Source organism: Nematolebias whitei, chromosome 14, assembly GCF_014905685.2.
Source record: "Nematolebias whitei isolate Nwh7 chromosome 14, NemWhi1, whole genome shotgun sequence".
NCBI classification, from domain to species: Eukaryota; Metazoa; Chordata; class Actinopteri; order Cyprinodontiformes; family Rivulidae; genus Nematolebias; species Nematolebias whitei.
Window position 1 is genome coordinate 37,494,836 of NC_056511.1, and position 6,481 is coordinate 37,501,316.

Genomic DNA, 6,481 nt, shown 5'->3' on the forward strand with positions numbered 1-6,481 from the left:
CGCTCGGCAGCTCACGGCAGCATAAGCGTGAGACAGCTGAACGAACCCGGTAACGAGTCTCGCCTCCAGTGAGAGCGGCGCGCGTCCCTCCAGCGAGAGCGGCGCGCGTCCCTCCAGAGAAAACGTGTGCTCCCGTGGGGCTCGCAGCCTTCACTCCAACAGCACGGCGTAGATGAAGTCACGCTCTCCGCCTCTCAACGTTCGCACAGCGACGTCAAACGCGCAGCCCCACGGCGTCATCAGCTGTCACACGCTTCGCCTCAGCACACACCGGCCCACCTGGTTGGTCCGCGGTCCGAACGCAGCGCACGGGCGTGTTCAGAGCCTTTTCGAGGAAGCCTTTCCCTGGGTCACGCGGAAAACATTCCCGCGACGCATGACGGCGGTTGAGGGGCGGACTAGTGACAGCCGTACAAAACATTACGCATCACTTAAACGCACGTTCACTCCACGAATGTTACGTAGAGTGGCTAAAACATGCTCGCCGGTCAGATGGATGGACAAGGTGTTATGCAAATGGTTACAAGTTATAGTTTGCAACCCGACCCCCTCCGTTCGGAGGAGTTATAGAGACGGTCCTGTCATCACCAGACCAAATCTCATCCCTAAATGCAGAAGTCCAAGTGCTTCTGATAAAAGTGATCTCCAGGGTTCCCAACGGAGAGGAAAACACAGGGTTTTACTCACGTTACTTCCTGGTTCCCAAACGGACCGGAGGGATGAGACCCATTTTGGATCTGTCAGCTTTCAACAAGGCGATCATGGACAGACCGTTTTCACATGTTGACAACCAGACAGCTGTTGAACAACATCCAGAGAAACGCATACCGATCATCCCAAAACACAGAAAATTCCTGTGTTTTTCTCCTTTCAGGGGATGAAGTATCAGTACAACGGGCTGCCGGTCGGGTATTCCCTCGCGCCTCGTACGTTCTCAGTGTGTGGAGACAGCCCTGCATCCGTTACACAGAGCAGGGATGAGAGTTTTGTTTTACCTGGACGACCTGCTGCGGCGGTCACGCTCCAGACAGGAAGCAGTGATGCAGGCTCAGGTGTTGACATCACACCTGTTAAATCTGGGCTTTGCCATAAATTGGAAGAAAAGCTCGATTTTCCCGGCCCAGACAATTGTTTATCTGGGAGTGGAGTTAAATTCAACCACCATGAAGGCTCGTTTATCACAAACGAGAATCGACACTTTAAAAAATCAACTCTGCCACATAAGACCTGGTAGAGTGGTAACAGCTGTTTCCGTCATGAAGCTGTTAGGAATGATGTCATCAGCTCACACAGTGGTTCCGCTGGGTTTATTACACATGAGACGCCTCCAGAGATGGTTTGCTCGTCTGCGCGTGGATCCAGTTAAACAAAAGAGACGGATGATCACTGTTCCTCCCTCCGTGAGAGCAGACCTCCGACACTGGGGAAACACCCTGTTTCTGTCGGAGGGAGTTCCCATCAGCAGGCCCATGTCACACGTGTCAGTCTTCACCGACGCGTCGCTGTCAGGCTGGGGGGGACATGCCTATCTCAAGCAGTAGGGGCGCTGTGGCCCCATCACACATCAGCCCACACAAATGTTTTGGAGTGTCGCACGGTGCTGAATGTGATTCAACACTTTGCTCCCACGCTACAGAATCAACATGTGTTGATTCACACAGACAACAAGGTGACTGCTGCAGACATAAACCGGTAGGGGGGGGTGTGCTCAGCCCAGATGTTACACATTGCACGAAAGCTTCTGTGTTGGGCTCACCAAAATCTGCTCTCCATCAGAGCAGTTTACATACCCGGTGTTCTGAACAAAGGGGCAGATGTGATGTCCAGGGGCGGCCCACGTCACGCGGACTGGACTCTCCATCCAGACCTGATGGCTCAGACGTGGCAGAAATTTGGCAAAGCAGCTGTGGACCTGTTTGCGACACGAGAGAACGCTCAGTGTCAACTATGGTTTTCCCTGAGCCCGCGAGACGAACCACCGCTGGGGGTGGATGCGTTTGCCCACAGCCCATGGCCCAAAACGCTTCTGTACGCGTTTCCTCCACCTCCTCTGATTTTACGGTTCCTGAACTGAGTTCAGGAGGAGGGATTGACAGCTCTCCTGGTGGCCCCCGAGCGCGTGAACGCACCATGGTTCCCAGTCCTGTAACGTCTGTTGTCGGGTCGCCCGTGCAAACTGCCGTGGAGGGAGGACGCTCTCCTCCAAGCAGGAGGAGCGATCAGGAGTTACCCAGAAATAGGCCAGCACCTGTGGGTCCGGCCACTGAGCGGTCCCGCTTAGAGAGGATGGGTCTCCCACAGGAGGTAGTGTGCACAATCCAGGATTCACGTGCTGCATCTACCACAGCACTGTACACATCAAAGTGGACAGCTTTTCAGCGCTGGTGTACAGAGAAAGGTGTAGAGGCCACCTCATGCCCATTAGGCGGCGTGTTGTCTTTTCTACACAGCTGATGGACAGGAAGTTGGCATTTCAGTACGATTAAAACGTACGCTGCAGCCATCTCTTCCTGCCACGAAGGGTTCGGAGACAGAACAGCTTTTAATCACCCACTGATGAAGCGGTTTGTAAAAGGCATACAGAGACGCAGGCCTGTTTCACGCCCACTTGTGCCACAGTGGGATTTAATGCTGGTCCTGCGAGCCCTGATCAAAGCTCCATTTGAACCTCTGGATCAGGTTCAAATTAAATTCTTGTCTCTTAAAACAGCCCTGCTGCTGGCTTTAACATCCGCTAAGAAGGTGAGTGTTTCATCTGCCCTCTCTGTCGCTCCGTCATGTCTTAGAATTCAGGCTGACGGTAGTTCAGCTGATTTAAGACCAAACCCAGCCTTTATGCCTAAAACATCACAAGCTCTTTTAAATCAAGAGAGATATCGTTGGAGGGGTTTTCCCTCCCCCCCCCCCCCCACAGATCAGAAGAAGCATCTTCCATCTTTTCTGTCCGGTGTGGGCGTTGACGTGTTACATAGTGCGCACGGCTGTAATGCGCCAAACTCAACATTTGTTTGTGCATTATAGAGATACACCTGCAGGTCGTCCGTTATCCACCCAGCGCTTGTCACACTGGCTATGTGAGGCCTCTTTCTGAAGCCTACAGAGCATCAGTTTTAGAGCCTCCTGTCAACCTCAGGGCGCACTCGACCAGGGGTATCGCATCTTCGACTGTCTTGCATAATGGTATGACAATGCAGGACTTTTGCACTGCGGCCGTGTGGTCAACACCCTGCTCATTCATTCGCTCTTATCTACGTGATGTGACGGCCCGTTCCATGACACATTCTGTCCTTAGTGCTCTAACAGAATGAATATTGTTGTTTTCATGGAACTCTGTTTAAGCTCACACCTGTCTGCATGCTTCACAGTGTGAGATGTGTATCAGCCACAAGTTGTGTCTGTTATTTTGGTTCTATTGTCACTAATCAGTTCATGACTATTGTTACCAATCAGTTCATTTGATTGATAATCAGTCATTTGTTATTATTAATCTGTCTATACTGCTCAGCCATGAATGCATAGTTACACAACATGCGTCTGTGCATGGCTCACATAATTACGCAATGCGTAATTACGCACATAGGGAGCTGAGTGAAAAGACGTTTTTTTTTGGGCAAGCTTCTGCTTCATACGGTGTTCGAATGGACCCAGTGAGGCGAGGACCACATCTGCTTCGCCCTTAACCCATCAAGCGACAGCCTTAAAGGGCGAAGCTTATACGAAATAGAACGTTGGTTACGTACTGTAACCCCAGATTCTATGAGTATAAGCGTAGCCCTTTAAGCGTCGGGCCTCACTGGCTCCTAAATGGCTGAAGAAAAAGCTATTTTGGGAGCCGATTTCCCGCTCTTAATGTAATTTATACGGACCGGGTAGGGCCCACACAGCAGGTGGGCGTGGACTAAATTTTTCAGTGCTAATGCTCCGCATAACGGGATAAACCCACCAAGCGACAGCCTTAAAGCGCTACGCTTATACTCATAGAATCTGGGGTTACAGTACGTAACCAACGTTTTTCTTTTACATTTTATTGTTGGATGTAGCTGGGACCCTGTGTACATAATCTCGTCACAAATAAACTGACTCTGACTGACTCCGACAGATTTTTTCTGACACGTGTTGGTTTTAATGTTTTATCTTTTATTATTTCAGGTTATATCATGTGTGTGGGTGTCGTTTTTCTTTAGTTTCCTCACAATCATTTAAATGTTAATCAATTAATTTGCATGAGTATCCACTTTATATATATAATCTCACGCTAGTTAGGGTCAATCTTATAAATTCACAATCTAACAAGTTCACATTTTGATATAATTACAAGCGACTCAGAGCAGGTAAGATACTGATTAGACTCCAGGGAAGTGTCTCTGAGTATGGACGCTCACACACACACACGCTCACACACACACACACACACTCACACACGCTCACACACACACACACACACACACACACACACAGACTGATGAACATAAAAGAATCTAGAACACATTTCTCTAACTTAGACTTAATATAGTTTGACTAAAGTAGCATTTAATCGTTTAACAATTGTTATCAGTTTAGAGGAGAGAATCTTCACAGAAAAAACACCAGCGTTAGAGCAATAAAATTCTTTATCTATGGTATGTAACCTCAAGGGCATATCTAGCAAAGCAGAAGAGCCCCGTAACCGTGACAACGGGTTGTTTAAACCAATCAGAGGCAGAGCCTGTTCAAAACTGTGATAAAGGTCCAGGGGCAGACTGCAGCATGAGCATTTGCTTGGAGACTCATGGGATCAGGTCGGTGTTCGGTAAATGCTCTTGTATGCATACATGTAATTTGATGTTATGAACTCTGAATACTTGTAATTGGTTGTCCAATAAATCTTTTGAACTAAGGTGGCCGTATCAGCTGTTTTGAACACATTTAGTGGCTCTCAGCCACGTCACACGCCACTTCATTTTGTTTGTCTTGTTGTTCTTGTTTAGAAGTTCTTTTGATTAAATTAGACTGTGTTGCATTTCCTCTTTTTTCAGTGTTTATATTGGTTTATCTACAGGTAAGTTAAAAATTCTTCATGTTTCCTACATTTATCTATTTTATCTATTTCTATTCTATTTATATTTTTAGCTGGTTTATTTTTTGTTGCTGTTGTTTTTGCTGTCTAGCTGTTTTTTCGCTACTTTTCCTTTTAATTAGCCTTTTAATTGTTAAATTGTTAAAAACAAAAAAAAACTTGAATTTGTATGCATCATTTGTGAATGTTTGTTGTTGTCCACTGTTGTCATCACTTTGTTAAAATTCAGGTTTCTCTTGTAAATGAGTCCTCGTGACTCAATGAGTCTAACCTGTATAAATAAAGATTGAATGAAAAATTTCCCAACGTGTCAGTTTAGGCAGAAGAGGGTGGTTTTATTGCCTCATGCCTCATGACGCACCAGCGTCAAATATAAAATCAATCAAGCTGACACTTGAACTCATTTGGACATAAAACATTTTTATTAAATAATTTAAAATGTTTTTAAAGCAACTCAAAACCATGAATTCAAAGCAACAAAAGGATTACATTTTCATCTTCATTAGTAGATGACTCTGTCATTTTATTGTTGGTTCTTTTGAAGCATTAATGTGTTTTTAAAGTAAAATGTTCATGCTCATGTTTGAAAGCTAAAAGCCTTCATTTTGCATAATTGGAGATGATAAAATGAGATTTTTAGTAAAGAAATTGAGATGCATCCATGCAAAAATTAACAACTTTTTCTACAAAGTGCCCATTGACCTCATTGTTCATCATATTATAAACTGCAAAATAGCATTAATGTCCAGCAGAGCAAGGAGACCAGAGTTCTGAGACGTGTCGAACATGGGTCATCACTGAACTGATTTATAGGGAGAAAGTTCAGCTGAGATTTTGTAGAACTCTGTGCGCATGTACGGGCACCGCAGATTTTAGACTGAAAGGCCTTCTGGCTTCTTTCCCATTTTGTTAATCTTCTTTAAACCATGCTCGCAAATGAAGCTGACGAACAATTCTTCTTGTTTAAAGCATTCCTAGAGAGGATACACTGCCCCCTTCGTCCCTCTGCTAACCATCAAAGAGTGTCTAAATATTATAAGTAACACACACACAAAGTATATGTTTGAATAGGCATAAAGGCGACTTAACACCTTATAAAACATATTTTTATATCAGGTATTCCAGGAAACAGGAGCAGAGTAGGAGAAGAGCCTTTTGCCTAGATCAGTCTGCACTAAGGGAACACTGCAGGTAATAATGTCCTGAGAGTGCACGCTGTAGCTTCACTCACGCAGAGACATGAAGGAGGAGATGTATGAAGGCAGCAGACCAAGAAGTGATTTAAAGATGAAAATGTACCAGTGAGAGAGTCTGCGTGAAACCCATTCCATTTTGGTGTGAGGCTGCATCTAGACATAAGAACTATCAATATAAACACGGCTTGAAACACAAGAGTCAGGGTGGCTTCTGGGTAATACCAGATGG

At 45.7% G+C, this 6,481-nt stretch overlaps 1 protein-coding gene across 1 annotated transcript in view; it reads left to right on the forward strand.

The window, feature by feature from the left end:
- The first annotated feature begins 4,754 nt into the window (after positions 1–4,754).
- epd (ependymin) overlaps positions 4,755–6,481 on the forward strand; it is a 13,482-nt gene continuing 11,755 nt past the window's right edge. The window contains exons 1-2 of the mRNA XM_037688090.1: positions 4,755–4,778; positions 5,016–5,038. The gene's annotated coding sequence lies outside the window, so the exon portion shown is untranslated. The remainder of the gene's footprint in view (positions 4,779–5,015; positions 5,039–6,481) is intronic.